This window comes from Balaenoptera physalus (genome assembly GCF_965194825.1).
Source record: "Balaenoptera physalus genome assembly, chromosome: 3".
Lineage (NCBI taxonomy): Eukaryota > Metazoa > Chordata > Mammalia > Artiodactyla > Balaenopteridae > Balaenoptera > Balaenoptera physalus.
In genome coordinates this window covers 164,958,118-164,981,070 of record NC_138890.1, presented here as the reverse complement: position 1 = coordinate 164,981,070, position 22,953 = coordinate 164,958,118, and the positions used below count along the sequence as shown (strand labels likewise).

General features: G+C 40.2%; 1 long non-coding RNA gene across 8 annotated transcripts in view; it reads right to left on the bottom strand.

Moving 5' to 3' along the window:
- The window catches only part of LOC309656700, a 50,931-nt gene that overhangs the window by 17,982 nt on the left and 9,996 nt on the right, over nucleotides 1–22,953 (bottom strand). For 3 of the 8 annotated variants that reach the window (XR_014261487.1, XR_014261488.1, XR_014261489.1), the window contains exon 1: nucleotides 16,495–17,137. The exons of 3 other annotated variants lie outside the window; for them this stretch is intronic. This is a non-coding gene — a long non-coding RNA (uncharacterized lncRNA). Of the gene's footprint in view, nucleotides 1–16,494; nucleotides 17,138–17,841; nucleotides 17,857–19,919; nucleotides 20,027–22,953 lie in introns of those variants that run through there. 2 more of the 8 variants (XR_014261485.1, XR_014261486.1) reach the window with 2 other exon arrangements.

The following is a 22,953-nucleotide window of genomic DNA, read 5'->3' as shown; positions in this document are numbered from 1 at the left end:
GCACCAAGGGGTAGAACTATGGTGGGTTGCAGTGCCTGACCAACATATTTGTGCTGGTGGCTTTGTGAGCACGGAGCCTAAGGGACATCCAGGTTGGTTGCCAGAATTCCCACAGCTGAGGTGGGACCAAGGGCAGTATACTTTGTGAGCATGCATGGGTGATAGGCAACCCTAGAGAGCACACTTCCAGGTGGAAAGCTCTTATGAAGGAATACTCAGTGGCTCCTCTTGCAGTGGAAGTACTCCAGTACCACCGACCTCAAACTGCAGCTCAGAAACAGATCTGAGAGCTAATACTTCAACAAATAAGGAGCACACCCTGCCCCTGCTGTGACAACCACAGAGCAAAGAGGAGGCCCCACTCAACATCCAGTGCAGGCTGTCGTCACCACAACACCAATCAAGCCCCCTATGAAGGAGACAACACTCAGCACACACTGAGGAAAGATGTGGAAGGCATCCATACTAAAAACAGTCTTCACACCAAAAATATAAGACTCATGCAGGTTACACAGGGACGCTCCCACACCCTCAAGAACACAGTAGGTAAATTCAGAGTCAGAGAAATATAAGAAAAATGAAGAAGCAGAGGAACCAGTCTCAATTAAAAGAACAAGAGAAATCCCCAGAAAGAACAAACAGTGAAACAGACCTCTCCAGCCTACTGGATCACAAGTTCAAAATGGAGGTAATAAAAATACTGAAGGAATTAAGAAAGTCTATAGATAGAAATGCAGATCACGGTAACAAGGAGCTAGAAACTATAAAGAGGAGTCAAGAAAAATTAGAAAATTCATCTGCTGAGACAAAAGCCAAGCTAAAGGCAATAAATAGCAAACTAGATAATATAGAACAATGAATAAGTGATCTGGAAGATAAAATAATGGAAATCACCCAATGAGAACAGCTGACAGAAAGACAAATGAAAAAAAAAAAATGAAAGCATTGTGAGACCTATGGGACAATATAAAGCAAGCCAATCTATGCATAATAGTGATCCCAGAAGGAGAAGAAAGAGAAAAGGGGATCAAAAATGTATTTGCAAAAATTATGGCTGAAAACTTCCCAAACCTAAAGAAGGAAACAGATATCCAGGTACAGGAAGCACAGAGGGTCCAAAACAAGATGAATCCAAACAAACCTACACCAAGACATATTATAATTAAAATGGCAAAAGTTGAAGGTAAAGAGAAGATTCTAAAGGCAGCAAGAGAAAAACAAAGAGTTAGTCACAAGGGAATCCCCATAAGGCTATAAGCTGATTTCTCTACAGAACCATTGCAAGAGAGAAGTGGCAAGATATATTCAAAGTCCTGAAAGGGAAAAACCTGCAACCTAGGATACTCTGCTCAGCAAGATTATCATTTAGAATAGAAGGAGAGATAAAGAATTTCTCAGACAAGCAAAAACTAAAAGAAGGGGAATGTAAAAAAACAATCCCTTTAAAAATCGTATCCAAAAAAATAAAATACTTATGAATAAGCCTGACTGAGGAGGTGAAAACTTATATGCTGAGAACTATAAAACATTAATAAAGGAAACTGAAGATGATTTAAAGAAATGGAAAGATATCCCATGCTCTTGGACTGGAAGAATTAAAATAGTTAAAATGACCATACTACCCAAAGCAATCTACAGATTTAATGCAATCCCTATCAAATTACCCATGACATTTTTCACAGAACTAGAACAAATAATCCTAAAATTTATATGGAACCATAAAAGACCCAGAATTGCCAAAGCAATCCTGAGGAAAAAGAATGAAGTAGGAGGCATAACCCTCCCAGACTTCAGACAATACTACAAAGCTCCAGTAATCAAAACACCATGTTACTGGCACAAAAACAGACATATGGATCAATGGAGCAGAATAGAGAGCCCAGAAATAAACCCACACACCTATGGTCAATTAATCTTCGATAAAGAAGGCAAGAATATACAGTGGAGAAAAGAGTCTCTTCAGTAAGTGGTGCTGGGAAAGCTGGACAGCCGCATGTAAATCAACGAAGTTAGAACACATCCTCACACCATAACAAAAATAAACTCAAAATGACTTAAAGACTTAAATATAAGACAGGGCACTATAAAACTCCTAGAAGAGAACATAGGCAAAACATTCTCTGACATAAATCATAGCAATGTTTTCTTGGTCAGTCTCCCAAGGCAACAGAAATAAAAGCAAAATTAAACAAATGGGACCTAATCAAACTTATAAGCTTTGCACAGCAAAGGAAACCATAAACAAAATGAAAAGTCAACCTACACACTGGCAGAAAATATATGCAAATGATGCAACTGACAAGGGATTAATTTCCAAACTATACAAGCAGATCATACAACTCAACAGAAAAACAAACAACGCAATCAAAAAATGGACAGAAGACCTAAACAGACATTTCTCCAAAGTAGACATATAGACGGCCAACAGCACATGAAAAGACGTTCAACATCACTAATTATTAGAGAAATGCAAATCAAAATTACGAGATCTTACCTCACACCAGTCAGAATGGCCATCATCTTAAAAGTCTACAAATAACAAATGCTGGAGAGGGTGTGGAGAAAAGGGAATCTTCCTACACTGTTGGTGGGAAAGTAAATTGGTGCAGCCACTATGGAGAACAGTATGGAGGTTCCTTAAAAAACTAAAAATAGAGTTACCATATGATCCAGCAATCCCACTACTAGGTATATATCCAGAAAAGATGAAAACACTAATGTGGAAAGATACACTCACCCCAGTGATCATAGCAGCACTATTTACAACAGCCAAGAAACGGAGGAAACGGAAGTGTCCACTGATGGATGAATGGATAAAGAAGATGTGGTATATATATATATATATATATATATATATATATATATATATATATATATATATATATACATACACATATATACACACACACATACACACACACACATACATACACACACACAGATACACAATGGAATATTACTCAGCCATTAAAAAGAATGAAATAATGCCATTTATAGCAACATGGATGGACCTAGAAATGATCATACTAAGTGAAGTAAGCCCAACAGAGAAATACAAATATCATATATCACTTATATGTGGAATCTAAAATATGATACAAATGAACTTATTTTCAAAACAGAAATGGACTCACTGACATAGAAAACAAACATATGGTTACCAAAGGGGAAAGGGGGTGGAAGAGGGATAAAGCAGGAGTTTGGGATTAGCAGATACAAACTACTATATATAAAATAGATAAACAACAAGGATTTATTGTATAGCACAGGGAACTATATCTTGTAATCACCTATAATGGAAAAGACTATGAAAAAGAATATATATATATATATATATATATATATATATATATATATATATATATATATATATATATATATATATATATATATAACTGAATCACTTTGTTACACACCAGGAACTAACACAACATTGTAAATCAACTGTACATCATTAAAAATAAAATAAATTTAATTTTAAAAACTTTCAAATATAGCATTGATCCAATACCTACACTGAGTTGAAAAACATCTTCTACCTCTCATATCCCTGAGCTAAAAATATATTTTCCCTCCATGGGTAGTTTTCCATTATTTGTTTCAGTTAAGGGAATGTTCTTCCTCCTGCTAAAAATCAATAATTGCTATCAATATAATTGAAGAATCATTCAAACATTCAAAGTTTAATATGTTCATAAGGGTAAATGATATTTATTAATATTTATTTTTAAATGCTTATTTTGTTGGACAGAAATGAGAGTTATCTAATAGTTAAATTTACAAACATCTGAAATTCACTATTAATTTATTTAGCTTTCAAAGTGTTTTCCCCTAGTATCTTAAAGTCATTACAGGGCCATCTGAAGTACTTTTTACATTTTATCCAAATAATTCCTATGTACATTTACTTTAAAAAATAAATACATACTGGGAGTCAGAAGACCTGAGTTCTATTTTTGATGTCACTGTGATCTCTAGAAGATAGTAAACTGCTGGTTTAATTTTTCATCTTTTGAGGATGCTATATGAATGATTAAAATTGGCTTTGAACTTTTCTCTGCTGATGTCACCAGAATTACAGTAAAGCAAGAATTTTTTTTTTTTATTTTGCTTTGGGTTTTTTTGATTTTGGTTTTTGTCTTTAACCACTGTTCACTACTGGGTTATGGAGAAGACATAGTCTACAACAAAAATCCTCATATAAGAGTCTTCTCAGTCAAGTCACCACTTCAGTTATTACCCTGCCCTAGATAACGTCAGAAAGATGAGAGCTTTACAAAAACACGGGCTCTGTCAACCTCCACCCTCTCCTTTGTCAAGAATTTCAGAGTGCATGCAGAACTGACAAAGCTCACCTGGAGTTCACAAAGCTAAATTCTGGGAAGGACTCACTAGGAATTATTATGACACCTGGGGAACAAAATTTCCTATCACCTGGTGGTCTAGATAATATCACTCTGCTGGGATGTCTCCAAGGGCAACAGTTATAAAGCTCTGGATAATCAGGTAACAATTAGACACTCTGAAATTCTGCCAGAGCTAGCTTCTACTGGAAGAAGAAGAAAATTTAATTTCAATAGAAATTTTTTTTGCACTTCAAACGAACCAAGCAAATATTTACTTGTTACTAACTCTGTGCCAGGAACCAGGCCAGGTGTGGGGACATAAAGAATGATGGTATAGTCTTTACCCAAAGGAGATCATATTATAATTGAGAGACTAATGGAAAACAAATATTGATAAAGCTGTTTTATTCCTATCTACATTTGGAACCAATATAGGTGGAGAAATTAATTCTCACAGGCAACTGAAGAGTGTAGATGTTATAGTTTAGAAGGTAGGATGGACCAAATCATGAAGAAAGTGGAACGTCACATCAATAATCGTCAATAGGAACAGTCATTTGAATTTTAAAAGAATGACTTGGATGGAAGCATGGAAAATGGAGTGAGATGGAGGAGAGACACCAGGGGCAGGGAGATCAATGGCAGGGTTTAATGACCAATTGGACACAGGAGGTGAAGAAGGGAGAGGAATTTAATAAAACTGGGACTTTTCTGATAACCTATATAAAATAGCATATTTTGTCATTCACTATCCCTTTACTCTGCTTTATTTTTTTTCCCATAGAGCTTGACACTAACACACACACATGCACACGTGCGTGCACACACACCCCCCTGTGTGTTTTACCTAGTGCCCATTTCACCAGTACAATATAAGATTCATAAGGAAAGGGATTTCGCTGTGTTTACTGTTATATCCCCAGTGCCGACCACCAAAACCTACTTATGAAAGGATGAATTAAATGGCTAACTTAAGAGAATAAGTGACTTGCAATATCATCAACTAGGATAGGAAATATAGAAGGAATGGCAGGTTTGTGAGACTTGTGACAGATTCAGTTTGAGGCATGATGATTTTGAGGTGGAACTTCGAGGTAGAATATATGGTCTGGAACTTGATAGAGAAGATGGGGCTACAGATTGATAGTTGGAGGTCATGGGTGCTCGGGTATCAGTAAAAGAACAAATTTCTAACTGAGGAGACGTGATGTACTGTGTGTGGATCTCAGAGTTTTGTGTGACTTCTGGCCGTCAGAACTATCATCTTAATTATCTGCCTCTGGTTCACAGAATTTGTAGGTATGCTTTACAGATGTTAAGGCCATTGGGAATGCTGTTCCTGTGGCCACACCTAACACATACCTGCCTGGCTATCCCTGTCTACTCTGTCATTGACTCCAGTTTACTTTGGAGGTGACAACTTATATATACATTTTCAATTCTTTGGACAGATTTAATATGGTTGGCTAAGCATGTCTGCTCTCTTCCCATAAGCCACTTGAAATAACTGCTCCATTCCCTAAACACAAAACACACACAAACACACACACATGCATGTGATAAACCTAGAAACTAACAATGAATACAACAGGAATAAGTAATTTGAAAGCTCATAAAAGATGTAATGGCAATGAAGATGTTCTACAGTTCAGTATTTAAGACTATTTGGCAGGCAGTCATGACATTCCTTATTATTGAGTGTCAACTAGTAGAGGTCATATATTTTTGTTCTTTAAAACAGCAAGGGCATGATGGCCTGTAATAAGTATAACCCATGTCATCTCCCTTCTCATTTCCCAATGTCACTTTAATTAAAAATTACCTGGATGAGATAAGACAGCTCTCAATTTGACTGCCATTCTGCATGTATCTTGAGTTCTCACACTTTTCACAGCAATTTGATGTTTCACATGTTTCATGCGAAAAATAAACTATAGTATAATTTACTCCATTGGTTTTTAAGCAAATCTGAAGGATACAGTGTAGTAACAAGCATTAACAGTTGGATACAGAGTATATCAAATGTAATATTTGTTCTAGGCTAAGACTCATCTGTCAAGGTTCAAATTGGATGAATTATATTATTCAGTTATTAAATACTTTCATTACATTTCATTTAAAATGTAATTATTGTTTCTATGACTTTCAAAATATACTTTCCCAATGACCTTCATTCAGGATTGTGCTCCTTTCAGGAAATGTTGTGACTTTAGGATAGCCACCTCTGTACTTAGATAGAACAGTAGTAGTTCTGAATCAGACACCTCTGACTGTCTTAACTGACTCCTTCCTTCAAAAGACATGGCTGAACTCCTAGACTGTGCCCCCTCCAGCACCACTTTTGCTGCATTTGTCAGACTGGCTGAAGTCTGAGTTAAAGGTCCAGGCTTGGAGTCTCACATGCTGTTTCCCTCCCTAACTTCTGGGTTTGGATGAAATGCTACACCATGCAGAATGGAATCTAGCCTCCTGAGTGGCCACTGAAAGGCTTGATGACACCACACGTGTAATATGGTGAGTTAGCTTTCCATGGGGGTGAACCTTGACTTACAGGAAATAGGAGGCGGGGATGGGGGGTGGGAAGTCAGGCAGGTAGCATCTTCCTACCATGGAATAGTCTGAGATGGAATTCTTTCTTGCAGCCCTTCTGGAAGAGTCCAATGTGCCAAGCAATGACCAGCCTTTTCTTTATCTTTTTTTGAAGTTTTGTATGAAGTGGTAGCCAGCCTGGTAACACATTATATCACTTTGCCTTGGTTATTTTTCCCCTCACACTCACTGTTTTCAATTTTCACCTCCTGTTATGCGCTGAATTGTGTCCCCTGCCCCAGTCTAAAATTCATAGGTTGAAGCCCTATGACCAATGTGACTGTATTTAGAGACAGGGCCTTTAGGGAGATAAGTAAGGTTAAATGAGATTATAAGGGTGGGTCCCTAATCCAATAAGGTTGGTGGCCTTTTATGATGAGGAAGAACAGAGCAGCCAAGATGGCAAAATAGAAAAACCCTGAGCTTACTTCCTCTCACAAGCACACAAAAATCACAACTATCTGCAGAACAATCATCGATGCAAAAGCCCACCAGAAAAGATCTTCTACAATTAAAGACATAAAGAAGGAACCACGGGACTTCCCTGGTGGTGCAGTGGTTAAGAATCCACCTGCCAGTGCAGGGGACACAGGTCCAAGCCCTGGTCCAGGAAGATCCCAGATGCCGTGGAGCAACTAAGCCCGTGCGCCACAACTACTGAGCCTGCGCTCTAGAGCCCATGAGCCACAACTACTGAAGCCCGCACACCTAGAGCCTGTGCTCCACAACAAGAGAAGCCACCGCAATGAGAAGCCCGCACACTGCAATGAAGAGTAGCCCCTGCTTGCTGTGACTAGAGGAAGCCCGTGCACAGCAACGAAGACCCAATGCAGCCAAAAATAAATAAATAAAACAAAGAAATTTAAAAAAAAAGAAGAAGGAACCACAACGACACAGGTAGGAGGGGTGGACTCACGATATAATTAAATCTCATTCCCTCTGTGTGGGCAACTCACAAACTGGAGAATAATAATATTGCAGAGGTTCTTCAATGGAAGTGAGAGTTCTGAGCCCCATGTCAAGCTCCCCGTGTCAGGTTCAGCACCAGGAAGAGGAGCCCCCAGAGCATTTGGCTTTGAAGGCCAGGGGGGCTTAATTGCAGGAGCCCCACAGGACTGGGGGAAATAGAGACTTCACTCTTAAAGGGGGCATGCAAAATCCCATATGCACTGGGACCCCGGGCTAGGTAATTTGATAGAAGCCTGGGCCAGACCTACCTGCTGGTCTTGGAGAGTTTTCTAGAGAGGCAGGGAGCAGCTATGGCTCACCCTGGGGGCATAGACACTGGTGGCAGACATACTGGGGGACACTCAAACACCTGAACACTGCTGTTGGTGGCTACCATCTTGGTTCATTAATGCCAAGACCTGGCCCCACCCAACAGCCTATAGGCACAAGTGCTGGGACACCTCAGGCCAAATAACTAACTGGGTGGGGACACAGCACTAACCATCAGCAGATAGGCTGCCTTAAGACTTCCTGAGCCCACAGCCATCTCTAGAAATACCCTTAGACATGACCCTGCCCACCAGTGGGCCAAGATCCAACTCCACCCACCAGTGGGCAGGCACTGGCCTTCCTACCAGCAAGCCTGCACTAGCCTCTAGACCAGCTTCACTCAGAGGGCAGACACCAGCAGCAGAAAACTATGATCCCACAGCCTGCAGACTGAGCCTACCAGCAGCAAGCCAGAGCCTACCCTGGAACCAGCTGAACCCCGGCCCTGCCCATTAGCAGGTCAGTGCAATCTCTGGAACATCCTGGACCCCATACACAACTGTGTCAGGAAATTTCCCCCTCCCAACAATCTGAAACAAGCTCTGGGATCCCTAGGCCTGCAGCCAGATTCCAGGAACCAGATCTGCCTGCAAGTAGTTTGGCACTAACTGCAGGATCTGGCTTCACCTGCAAGTGGGTGGGCAACCACCCCAGTCTTTTGGACCCTGACTCTGCCCACCACTGAGCCAACACTAGCCCTGGGGCCACCTAGGGTTCTGCAACCAGCTGCCTTGTAACCAGGCACCACTAAACAGCAGCCAACAGCATCCACAGAAGGCAGGGCCTGGCAACCAACTGGACTAGGGGCCAACCAAACCTACCAGACCGCCCACATAGTCAGCCTAACACAACAGAAGGACCCATGCAGCCCTCTTAGGGGGAACCACCAAGCATATAGCTTGGGTAATGAGATGGGAGTGCACTGCTGGGATGCATAGGACATCTCCTATAAAAGGCCACTTCTCCAAGGTTGAGAAACGTGACTAATCTACCACATATATAAAATACAAATAGCAACTCAGAAAAAATGAGGTGACAGAGGACTATGTTTCAGACAAAGGAATAAGATAAAACCTCAGAAGAAGAACCAAGTGAAGTGGAGATAGGCAATCTACCTGAGAAAGAGTTCAGAGTAATGGGCCCACAGAGCCTACATAGGGAGCACTCCGAGAGCATATAGCTCTGGTGACCAGAGGGGAGTGCACTGCTGAAATGCATAGGACATCTCCTACAAATGGCCACTCATCAAGATTGGGAAAAGTAACCAACCTATAGAAATAAAAACAGAGAATTAGGCAAAATGAGGCAACAGAGAAATATGTTCCAAACAAAGGAATAAGATAAAACCCCAGAAGAAGAACTAAGAGAAATGGAGCTAGGTAATCAACACAATAAAAAGTTCAAAAGTACTGATCATAAAGATGTTCGAGGGACTTCCCTGGTGGTCCAGTGGTTAAAACTCCACACTTCCACTGCAAAGTGCGCATGTTCAATCCCTAGTCAGGGAACTAAGATCCCACATGCTGCATGGCATAGGCAAAAAAAAAAAAAAAAAAAAAAAAAAAACAGAAAGATGCTCGAAGAACTTGGGAGAAGAATAAACAAATACAGTGAGAAGTTTAACAAAAAGGAAAAATAAAGAAAGATGAAATGGAGCTTAAGAATACAATAAGTGAAATAAAAACTACACTAGAAAGAATGAACAGTAGATTAGATGATACAGAGGAATGGATCAACAAACTAAAAGAGAGAGTAGTTGAAATCACTCGAACTGAACAGAAAAAAAGAAAAATGAATAAAAAGAGATGACAACAGCTTAAGAGACCTCTGGTACAATATCAGGCATACTAACATTCATATTATAGGGGTCCCAGAAGGAGAAGAGAGAGAAAGGGGCAGATAACATATTTGAAGACATAACAGCTGAAAACTTCCCTAACCTGGGAAAGGAAACAGACGTTCGGGTCCAGAAATCACAGAGTCCCAAACAGGATCAACTGAAAGAGGACCATACTAAGATACATTGTAATTAAAACGGCAGAAATTAAAGAGAGAATATTAAAAATAGCAAGAGAAAAAACAACAAATTACATACAAGGGAACTCCCCTAAGACTATCAACTGACTTTTCAGCAGAAACTCTGCAGGCCAGAAGGGAGTGATATGATATATTTAAAGTGATGAAACAAAAAACCTATGACCAAGAATACTCTACCCCTCAAGGCTATCATTCAGATTTGAAAGGGAGATCAAAAGTTTTACAAACAAGCAAAAGCTAAAAGAGTTCATCACCTTGAAACAGCCTTACAAGAAATGTTAAAGGGACTTCTCTAAGCAGGAAAGAAAAGGCCACAACTAGAAACATGAAAATTATGAAAGGAAAAATCTCATTGGTAATGACAAATGTACAGTAGTGGTAGTAAATCAATTACTTATAAAGCTAGTAGGAACATTAAAAGACAAAAGTAGTAAAATCATCTATATCCACAATAAGTAGTTAAGGAATACACAAAACAAAAGGATGTAAAACATGATGTCAAAAACAGTAAACATGAGGACTGGGAGTAAAAATCCCAGGTTTTAAAAATGTGTTTGAACTTGAGAGATTGGCAACTTAAAACAATCAGGTAAATATATAGATTGCTATATATAAACCTCATGGTAACCACAAATCAAAAATCTATAATAATACACACACCAAAAAAAGGGGAAGAAATCCAAACATAACTCTAAAGATAGTCATCAAATCACAAGGAAAGAGAGCAAAAGAAGAAGAAAGGAACAAAAAAGAACTACAAAAATAACCCCCGTACAATTAACAAAATTGCAATAAGTACATACCTATCAATAATCACTTTACATGTAAATGGACTAAATGCTCCAATCAAAAGACAGAGTGGGGCTTCCCTGGTGGCGCAGTGGTTGAGAATCTGCCTGCCAATGCAGGGGACACAGGTTCGAGCCCTGGTCTGGGAAGATCCCACATGCCGTGGAGCAACTAGGTCCATGAGCCACAATTACTGAGCCTGCGTGTCTGGAGCCTGTGCTCTGCAACAAGAGAGGCCGCGAAAGTGAGAGGCCTGCGCACCGCGATGAAGAGTGGCCCCCACTTGCCGTAACTAGAGAAAGCCCTCGCACAGAAACAAAGACCCAACACAGCCATAAATAAATAAATAAATTAATTAAATTTAAAAATAAAAGAGTGGCTGAATAGATACAAAACAAGACGCAAATATATGCTCTCTACAAGAGATCTAAAGACACACACGAACTGAAAGTGAGGGAATGAAAAAAGCTATTTCATGCAAATGGAAACAAAAAGGAAGCCAGGGTGTAGCAATACTTATTTCAGACAAGATAGATCATAACAAGAGACAAAGAAGGGCATTACAGAATGATAAGGGGATCAATCTAAGAAGAAAATATGATAATTTTAAATATATATGCACCCAACATAAGAGTACCTAAATACATAAACCAAATATTAACAGACATAAAAAGAGAAATTGACAATAACACAGTAATAATGGGGGAATTTAAAACCCTGCTTACATCAATGGACAGATCATCTAGATAAAAAATCAATAAGGAAACACTGACCTAAAACAGCACATTAGACAAAGTGAACTTAACAAGTATACATAGAACATTCCATCCAAAAGCAGCAGAATACACATTCTTTTCAAGTGTCCATGTAATGTTCTCCAGGATAGGTCATATTGTAGGCCACAAAACAAGTCTCAGTAAGTTTAAAAAGATTGACATCCTATCAAGCAACTTTTCTGACCACAACACTGTGAGACTAGAAATCAACTTCAAGAAAAAAGACTGCAAAAGACATAAACATGTGGAGGCTAAATAATACGCTACTAAACAACCAACTTGTCACTGAAGAAACTGAAGATGACACAAACTGATGGAAAGATATATCATGCTCATGGATTGGGAGAATTAATATTGTTAAAAATGACCATACTACCCAAGGCAATCTACAGATTCAATGCAATCCCTATCAAAATACTAATGGCATTTTTCACAGAACTAGAACAAATAATTTAAAAAAATTTCTGGAAACACAAAAGACTCCAAATAGCCAAAACAATATTGAGAAAGAAGAACAAAGCTGGAGAGATCACAATCTCTGGTTTTAAACTATACTACAAAGCTCCAGTAATCCAAACAGCATGGTACTGGCACAAAAACAGACATATAAATTAGTAGAAAAGAAAAGACAGCCCAGAAATGAACCCACAGTTATATGGGCAATTAATCTACAACAAAGGAGGAAAGAATATACAATGGGGAAAAGACAGTTTCTTCAATAAATGGTGTTGGGAAAATTGGTCAGTTACATGCAAAAGAAGCAAACTGGACAACTCACACCATGCACAAAAATAAACTCAAATGCATTAAAGATATAAATGTAAGACCTGTAACCATAAAACTTCTAAAAGTGGGCTTCCCTGGTGGCGCAGTGGTTGAGAGTCTGCCTGCCAATGCAGGGGACACGGGTTCGGGCCCTGGTCTGGGAAGATCCCACATGCCGCTGAGCGGCTGGGCCCGTGGGCCACAGCTACTGAGCCTGCGCGTCTGGAGCCTGTGCTCCGCAACAGGAGAGGCCGCAATAATGAGAGGCCCGCGCACCGCGATGAAGAGTGGCCCCCACTTGCCGCAACTAGAGAAAGCCCTCGCACAGAAACGAAGACCCAACACAGCCATAAATAAATAAATAAATAAATAAATAAATAAAGTGTATAACTTTAAAAAAAAAATACTTCTAAAAGAAAAAGTAAGAAGTATACTCTTTGACATTGGTCTTAGTAATATTGTTTTTGAATATGTCTCCACAGGCAAGGGAAACAAAAGCAAAAATAAACAAATGGGACTACATCAAATTAAAAACTTTTCACATAAGGAAACTATCAACTAAATGAAAAGGCCGCCTACTAAATGGGAGAAGATACTTGCAAATGACATACAGTAAGTCCCCTACATACAAGCCTTCAAGTTTTGAACTTTCAAAGGTGTGAATGTGCGTTCCATCAACATCAGGCATGAGTGAAACTGCAGCTTGCCCTCAGTCTTCTACTGCTGACGATCCTTCAGCTCTACCCTCTCCCACCTCCTCCCCCTCTTCCAGTCAGTAACTCTTCTTGCCTGTTCCCTCGATGCCAGCTGTTGTACTGTACTACTGTACTTTTCAAGGAAACATACTGTAAGATTAAAAATGTTTTCTTTATTTTTTTTGTTTGTTTTTTATGTATTATTTGTGTGAAAGGTACTATAAACCTATTATAGTACAGTACTATATAGCCGATTGTGTTAGTTGGGTACCTAGGCTAATTTTGCTGGACTTACGAACAAATTGGGCTTATGAATGCACTCTCAGAAAGGAACTTGTTTGTAAGCAGGGGACTTACTGTAGCTGATAAGGGGTTGATATCCAAAATATACAAAGAATTCATACAACTCAACATCAAAAAAACAACCCAATTAAAAAATGGACAGAGGATCTGAATAGACATTTTTCCAAAGAAAATATGCAGATGGCCAACAGACACATGAAAAGATGCTCAACATCACTAATCATCAGGGAAATGCAAACCAAAATCACAATGAAATATCCCCTTTATATCTGTCAGAATGACTATTATCAGAAAGACAACAAGTAACAAGTATTGGCAAGGATTGGAAAAAGAACCCTTGTGCACTGTTGGTAGGAATGTAAATTGGTGTAGCCACTATGGAAAACATTATGGAAATTGCTCAAAAAATTAAAAATAGAACTACCATATGATCCAGTAATTCCACTTCTGGATATTTATCCAAAGCAAATAAAAACAGTAATTAGAAAAGATATATGCAACCCTATGTTCAGAGCAGCATCATTTACAATAGTTAAGATATGGAAGCAACCTAAGTGCCCATCAACAGATGAATGGATACACACATACACACACACACACACACACAGTGGAATATTACTCAGCCATAAAAAGAATGAAACCTTGCCATTTGTGATAACATGGATGGTCTAGAGGGTATTATGCTAAGTGAAATAAGTCAGAGAAAGACAAATTATGATATCACTTACATGTGGAATCTAAAAAACAAAACAAATGAACAAACATAACAGAGTCATAGATACAGAGAACAAACATGTCGTTGCCAAGGGGAGGAGTTGAGGGGGAGATAAGACATAGGTGAGGGGGACTGAGGTACACATTTCTAGTTACAAAATAAATGAGTCATGGGTATGAAATGTACAGTGTGGGGAAAATAGTAAACAATTATGTAATATCTTTGTATGGTGACAGATGGTAACTAGACTTATCGTGGTGATCAATTTGAAATGTATAGAAATATTGATTCACTATGTTATATATCAGGAATTAACATAGTGTTGTAGGTCAATTATACTTCAAAAGCAAACAAACAGACTCATGGAAAAAGAGATCAGATTTGTGGTTACTAGAGGCACGGGTGTGGGTGGGGTATTGGGTGAAGGCAGTCAAAAGTTACAAAACTTCCAGTCCTAAGATAAATAAGTACTAGAGATGTAATGTACAACGTGATAAAGATAATTAACACTGCTGTACTATACATATCACAGTTGTTAAGAGAGTAATCCTAAGAGTTCTCATCATAAGGAAAAAATGTTTTTTTCCCTATTTCTTTAATTTTGTGTTTATATGAGATGATGGATACTCATTAAACTTACCATGATAATCATTTCATGATGTATGTAAGTCAAATCACTATGCTGGACACCTAAACTTATACAGTACTCTATGTCATTTATATCTCAATACAACTGGAAAAAAATTAAATTCTAAAAAACTTGTTTGTATTAGTCAATATTGTGTAGGTTAGCATTCTCGAAGTGTGGTCTGGGGACATTTTCCGTGGGTCTATGAGGTCAGTTTCAAAATCAATGATTAAATGCTAAAATGTTATTTGCCTTTTTCATTCTCAATCTCTTATGAGTGTATTGTGGAGTTTTCCAGAATGTGATACTGCAGCTCTTTGAATGCAGAAGCAGACCCCAAAATCCAGCTTTATTCTGCTTAGCCAGACATTAAAGAGATTTGTAAAAACTGAAACAGTGCTACTCTTCTCACAGCTATTTTTTTGTTCTAGAAAATATATTTTTCATTAAGATATTACTATGCTAATGTATAATGGATTCATTTACATATTTTTAAAATTTCTCAGTTTTAATATCTAAAACAGTAAATATCAATATATAGAACCCACATAAACAAAAGCCCACTGAGGTCCTGTTTTAAAATGTTGGCTTTATTATTACTTAGGTATGGTTAGGTCAATAGACCAGGAGATGACTGTCACTAAAGGGAAGTCTGTTCCCAAGAGTAGGAGGCCTGCCATGTCACACAGGGCCGCACAGGGCCACCCGGGAAGCACTAGTCAGTCAGAAGGTTGAAGGAGTGAGGGGAAAGCATGGGTGAGAGCCTTATTGTGGTTTTCGCAGAAAGGAACAGGCAAGGCAGGGTAAGCAGGTTTAGGGTTGGCTAGTTTGAATAATTTCAGCAGGCTCTTAGGTGTAGGGGCTGTCCTAGGGTTTCCTGGATCTGGCCCTGAGGTGACCAGGACAGGTGAGCACAGGCATACCTCGGAGATACTGCTGGTTTGGTTCCAGACTATTGCAATAAAGCAAATGGGGCAATAAGGCAAGTCACACGAATTTTTTGGTTTCCAGTACATATAAACATTATGTTTACACTATGCTGTAGTCTATTAAGTGTGCAATAGCATTATGTCTAAGAAAACAATGTACATATCTTAATTAAAAACTAATGCTGCTGGAAAAATGGCACCAATAGACTTGCTCAATGCAGGTTTTTCACAAGTCTTCAATCTGTAAAAAATGCAGTATCTGTGAAGTGCAGTAAAACAACATATCGCTGTATTGGCCCAAAGTATAAGAGCCCTGTGAGAGCTGGGTAAAGGGGGTGGTAATGGGGGCGGAGGGGTATGGTTTTGGATTGGTTAGCTTGCACATGAAAGGTATATTCACAAGGGGGGAGTTTGTCATCTCTAGGAATTAGCTAGTCCTCAAAGGAGCAGTCTCTCCTGCACTAGCAAGGTCCCAGCTGCCAGAGCATTGAGAAGACAGAAAGTAAAGAAACACAGTCAATACAGGTCCTTAATAGTCTTTAAGAGTGTAAAGAGTGTAGAGATGTTCAGAGACCAAAGAGTTTGAGGACTTCTTGGCTAGGTTATGCACAGTAAAAAAGAAGCCCCAAATCTCAACGTCTTACAGCAAAGAGGGTTGTTCGTTGCTCAAGTGAAGTCTTCACACTTCTGATAGGTGGCATACAGTCATCCCTGGGGATCCTTGGGGGATCTGTTCCAGGACCCCCAAAGGATATCAAGCTCTACGGGTGCTCAAGTCCCTTGTATTAAATGGTGTGGTACAGTCGGCCTTCTGTATCCGAGGATATGGAACCCACAGATGCAGAGGGCCTCCTATACAAAGAATAACAGAACATTTAAAAAAAAGTCATAATTTCAGAACAAAAAATCATTTAAATTGAATTACTTTAGTTTAATGAGAAACTCCCTATATTATCCTTATTTGCTCAACTTTTTATCATGAATTAGTGAGATTTCATCACTACTTAGGAAGAGTTCAGGGACTGGTGCTTGGAAATTTCTGACATCTAGGACAATTATGGATGGAAATGACATGAAGGAGAGGAAAGACCTTACCTTGTTTATATGCTGAAAGGACCCAGCAGAGAGGGGGAAGGCTGAACATACTGGAAAAAGAGACACCTGAGAGAACTCCTGGAGGGGGTGCAAGAGCAAAGGAGGGAGCGGTCTGAAAGAGGAGAGAGAGAGGAACCTCTCCTTCGAAAACTGGTTGGATAGGAGGAGAGGCTTCCCTTGAAGATAAGTTAGTTGAGGGAAGGAGGGAAGCTGCAGGAGTCCACCCCTAACGGCACTGATTTTGTCTATGAATCACAGGTGAGTTTACTGCTGGAGGTGAGCGGGGCAGGGAAGGTGGAGGGTTTAGGCCCATTGCAGGGCCTGGTGAAGGGAGCCGACGAAGCACAAACAACAGGAGATGAAGCAGAACCGAAGGCCCAGCTGAGTTTAGACCTTAAACCGTAACAGCATGAAACACACGGCAGCCTACCTTTCCTAACTCAGCTTCCTAACCCTGGCATTGAGTAGAGGTGGGGTTGGGGTGGGTGTAGGGAACTGATGTTTACTGAAAGGCTGTGTAGGGTGATGGTTAAGGGCACGGCCTTTGAAGTCAGCTGGCCTGAGTCAAAATCCTGTCACTTTCCTATTCAGTAAAATGGGGCCAATAATAGTCTTGTGGTGTTGTTTTACGTGGGTAACAGTGGTTTTGTGGAGTTGTTTCGAGGGCTAAATGACTATATATATGCTGTGGATTTTCTTTCCACATCCCTGCTTCTGGGGGTTAAGGGACCCACCTAGGTTTCCTGATTAGGTGAGTGTAGGACTCTTGAAAAGGGACTGTTGGGCTGCACCCCGCAGGCTTGTAAGCCCAGTGTTTGCCCAGCTTGAAGACCGTAGAAGGACCCCAGAATCAGTGACGGAGACATCAATGGTGTTCATGGATAGGAGGATCTTACCTGTGGGAAGCGAGGTCCGGGCGCGACTCCCCACCCTGTGGGGCAGACAGCGGCCGTCTTCACTACCACGGGGAGAGGGAGGTTACCAGTTACAGGGGGAATTGACGTCAGCGTGGCTCATCGGTTACCAGGGAAACCAGCATGGGAGCCTGCCCCTCACCGCCCCTTTGATGAGCCAGCAAGGTGCGGACGTTCTGATCTAATGAGCGTTCCCAGCTGGGCCGGGGCGAGCATGCAGCCATGTACTGAGGAGGGAAGGTCAGTCAGGTGAGTAGGGGTCGGTGAGGCAGGGACTGGTCAGGCAGGGGACGCACAGCGAGCAAGGGAGCCGCCATCGTGGGGGGCTGACCATACAGGGACAACCCAGCTCCTCCGCCCTCCCTGCCCGTTTCCTTTGAGGCCCCTCCTCCGTGGTCCCCATGATCCTTTCTGCTTGTGGTGGGGAACGGAAGGCAGGTATACCTGGTTCTCCCCTGTTTTGTTTCCAAAGTATACTTTGGCATAATCTCTAGGCCCTACTTTCTTCAGGCCTTTAGTTTTATATCTCAGTTACCTGTTTTAGAAGTAAACTACACCCTGCCTCTCATTTGTGTTTTACTCTAATAATCCTAGCCTACCTAATTCATCCACTTGCCCTCCAGAGAAGGACCTCTGGATCGCAGGGGGAGGTCACATATGTGGAAGAGGCAAAAGATAAAGGCATAAAAATATGTTTTAGGACATCTCTTCTTACCTACTAACTCCCTTAATTCTCCTGTGGGTAGATGTCTTCATCCCCCGAAAATACCCACCGCCGATGCTCAGAGGGGTCAGTAATGTGGGCAGAGTTACTTACGCAGCTGTTTACTGTCAGAGCAATAAAACAATTCTACGCCTGTGCTCTTCCACTTGGCGCTCTGCCCTGCCTCAAACCAAGGGCTGCACTGGTCCCGTGGCGGCCTGAGGGCTGGAGGCCTCGGAGGACTGGGGTGAGGGAGGCGTAGGTGCTGGTGGGAGACTAAAGAGCCTAGGCGAGAAGAGAAAGAGGGGCTCTATGCGCAGAGAAGCGGGGGCTGATGAACAGGGAGAGAAGGAAGACGCGGAGGAGCTGGAATCGCAGTGAAAGGGATGAGCAGGTGGGGAGGGGAAAGGAGGGATGACTTGTGGAACAATGGGAGGTGAAGCTGACGGTTTTACGGGGTTCACTTCCAGGTGATGACGAGTAGCCACAGGACTACTGAAGAGAAGCTGAACACCACTGGTGTGGAGGACACGAAGAAGCGTGAGTTCCAGCTGCTTGAGTGAAAGTTGAAAAACAGATCTGATGTCAGAGTCCTTTCCAGATGCTTGAGGAGTGAGCTTGTGGTTGAAAACAGAGCAGGCAGGGGCCCGGGTAGCAGAGGCCCGGAGCTGGTGCAAGGCACGAGCCTCCCGGGAAGAGGGGCTGCAGAGGTAGAAAGAACCCTGGTTTTTAACTGTAGCACGTGGCAGTTCTCATCCATGACTCTGCATGGTCCTCCCAGCAATCCCATGAGATGCATACGGGGCAGGAAATAGACCTTCTCCGCGAAAACCAGCTGCGAAGCATCGGCACTGGGACGCAGACCACGTCTCCTGACTTGATCCACGCTGTCTGTAGTTTCCCATGAGAGTCCTGATCCTCTGCGTACTCTTCACAGTAGGAGATCAACCTCTTAGAGAGAAAACTTATAGTCTCTACATAGAAATGAAAGAACTTTTCTCTAAGTTTTCTTCACCCCAGACTCTATGTTAAAAATCTTCAGGCTGTAAATTGTGAGAAAGAGCTGTTGGACTGTCAGGAATTGGTGCAGGTGAGGTTCTTATGGTGCCATCTAGTGTCCGTGATTGGACTTACAAAACTTTGGCTATAAGTATTCTGAAAAATAATTTATTTAAGGAAATAGCAAGTAACTGATTAATTTTGCAAAAGAATAGACATTAAAACACCTAATATTTTCCTCTCCCTGCCGGGAAGATTTATTAACCTGCCCTCTTGATCACCCCGAGAGTTAGACCAATGCAGTGAATTACTTCATTGCATAACACAGAAATTATGACCTAGTGAAGTCCAAGGTTACCTTATTTTCTTTTCACTATACCAGTTCATCCAAGACCTTAAAGATCATGAAGCTTGGTGCTAGAAGTGTCTGAGGCATTCAGGTCTTCATTCAGTAGAATGAGGTATACAGCAGTGCTTCACAAACTATAAAATGTTAAGCAGAAGTATTATATAGAGCTATTATTTCACACATACGATTCCATACCCTTGACACACCTCCCTTCTAAGCCTCATAACATATTTATAAGATAAGAGTTGCTATCTAGACTTTACATCTGAAGAAGCTGAGGCTCAGAGATGTTATATGACTTGCCCAAGGTCATAGAGCTAGTTTTCTCTTTGCTGTACTACATTGCCACTATGACACTGATATAAGGAATTAATATGAATTTATTCAGCAGAAATTTATTAATGCTCACTAGTACCATCCGTTGGGTTAGGAACAAGGTATATAAAGATTTATGACTGTTGGGAACTGAATGTTTGTGTCCAACTAAAATTCGTATGTTGAAGCCCTAGCCCCTAATATGACATATTTGGAGGTAGGGGCTTTGTGGAAGTAAAGTTAAATGAGGTTATAAGGGTAGGGTCCTGATCCAATAGGATTACGTCCTTAAGGATAGGAAGAGAGACCAGATCCAGATCTTGCTTTCTCTCGGCAGGCACATGCAGCAAGAAGGCAGCTGTCTGCAAGCCAGGAACAGAACTCTCAACAGAACCTGACCATGCTGGCACCCTATCTCACTTTCAGCTCCAGAACTGGGAGAAAATTAATTTCTGTTGTTTAAACCACCCAGTGTATGGTATTTTGTTACGGCAGCCCAGCCCAAGCCAACTAAAACAATGAATATCTACTCCCCCTAAGCTGCTTCCAGCTTTGTTAGGGAAGTCAGTTGTTAGATAAATCACAACCCAACTTGCTGAGATAGATGTATGGACACCTCATATTTCTAAATGATTGCCTTAGAAAGAATCCTGATGAGACTGGTGGTGACAGGCTACCACAGATGTCAGACAGCTCTAAACTCAAATACATTTAAGAGATGACCTCTTACTTAGAGGTACCTTGTCATTAATAAACATGGACTTTCTCTCAGAACCCCGTGTGCCCTCTTTGCGTAGGAGATGGGATGGAGTTGCGGAGCCAGTGACTAAATGTGGCTTTGGGTTCTGGTTCAGGAACAGAACCTGTGGTCCTCAGCTGCTACATCTATCAGATGAGATGGTTTTGACTAGCTGCCATCTGAGGCAGTCATCTGAATCTTTTTGCTCACTTTGTCCCTAGAAGAGTTTTGAAAAACTGTGAAACTGTTTCCACTTTTGAAAGTTGACATCTAAAATTTTCCATTAGAAATGTAGTTTTAAAGAATGTCATTTCCATTATACTATAAATGTTGACATTTTAAAATAAAATCATCACATGACTCTTATGTTTCCAGTACCATCAAAATAACATATTTATTAGAAATTCACTATCATTCATAAAAAAGACTGCCTTTCACATCATTCCTTTTTCTCAATGAAATATTATTTTCACTCCATTCTCCATTCCCAGAATTTTATGTAATGCAGTGTATTTTTATGTTTGAAAGTCTTTTAAAATTAAAATTAAAAATTAAAATTACCTGAAAGTTTTATTATCATAATTATCAGTAGTTAAAATTTGAAACAATATATGATAAATTTTGATAATAATTACACATAATTAGTAAAATTTTATTGGATACATCTCTCAAAATCTATTGATGAATGTTATTTATTGTTAGAAAGAGATACAATTTAATCTAGATTCAATTCCTATTTTGGGGTTTTACAGATATAAGCACTCAGAGACACTGTTCTCATAAATAGATGAAAATAGTTTTATTATAGTAAAGTCATTCAATTATTTCAACTTCTGAATTGCATGCCAAAAGTATCTCACAGTAATCTCTCATTAAATGTTATTTTAAATCATCAACTTTAGGTTCTCCATCAAATTTGTTGAAAGCAAAGAATTAGAAACCCCCTGAATTACAAAAGGATTGATTATCCAGTCTTTACAGTCAATCTGGGACTACTATAGGACAATCATCTCACTTATAAACACTAATTCTAAGGAAGAGTGCTAAGTAAGGCAGAGAGCCTTGCATGTCACCTGGATGACCTAAGATGCTACCAATGTTTCTTACCTATACTCTGCTTGGTTCTCTCAACACTCTCCCTCAGGAGCAATGCTTTCTTTGAGTAAAATTATCATCACTCTTATAACCACACTCTACATTATATCTGAATGAACATATTGGCCAAACTGCTCCACTGAATACCAAAATACCCACTCTTAAAGAGAAGAAAAGGAAAGACACAAAGCCTGAATGCAAATTTTTGATGCCTTATTTTGGAGACTTCTCTGAAAGCAGAAGTGCCATCCATTAGAAATACAATGTGAGCCATATATGTAATTTAAAATTTGTTTGAAAAGCAAAAAGAAGCAGGTGAAATTAATGTTATATGTAATGCAATATTTCCAAAATATAATCATTTCAACATTCAGTCAATATAAAAAGTTAAAAATGAGGTAGTTTTACATTTTTTTTTTTTTTGGTACTATTCCTTGTAGTATTTTATACAAGCAGCAAATCTTAATTCATACCAGCTACACTTCAGGTGCTCAATATCCACATGTGACTAGTGACTATTGTATTGGGCAACACAGCCCTTGAGAGACACACTGTAGTAAGATTTGGGATGGATAAGAGAGCAGTCTTTTGTTTTTGTAAAGTAAGAACATGGTGAACATAAGCGAAGTGGTCAGAAAGGAAAATAGTCCTATCCATGCCCTCGTACAGCTGTGAAAGGTATCTTTCACCCCAGGGCCTATGCTGCACAGCTGTATGAAGTGGCCCTGGTGTACCTCAAGAGATAGAGGTACCCCACTTTGAAGATCATTATTTTAAGGTGAATTCTAGCTGCCAGGGTCTTTGGAAAATGATGCAATGATAATGAAATTATGCCGCCTTATCTTCTGGAGAAGACCTAGTCAACTATCCTCTAAAATTCTGGAGCAAGTAAAA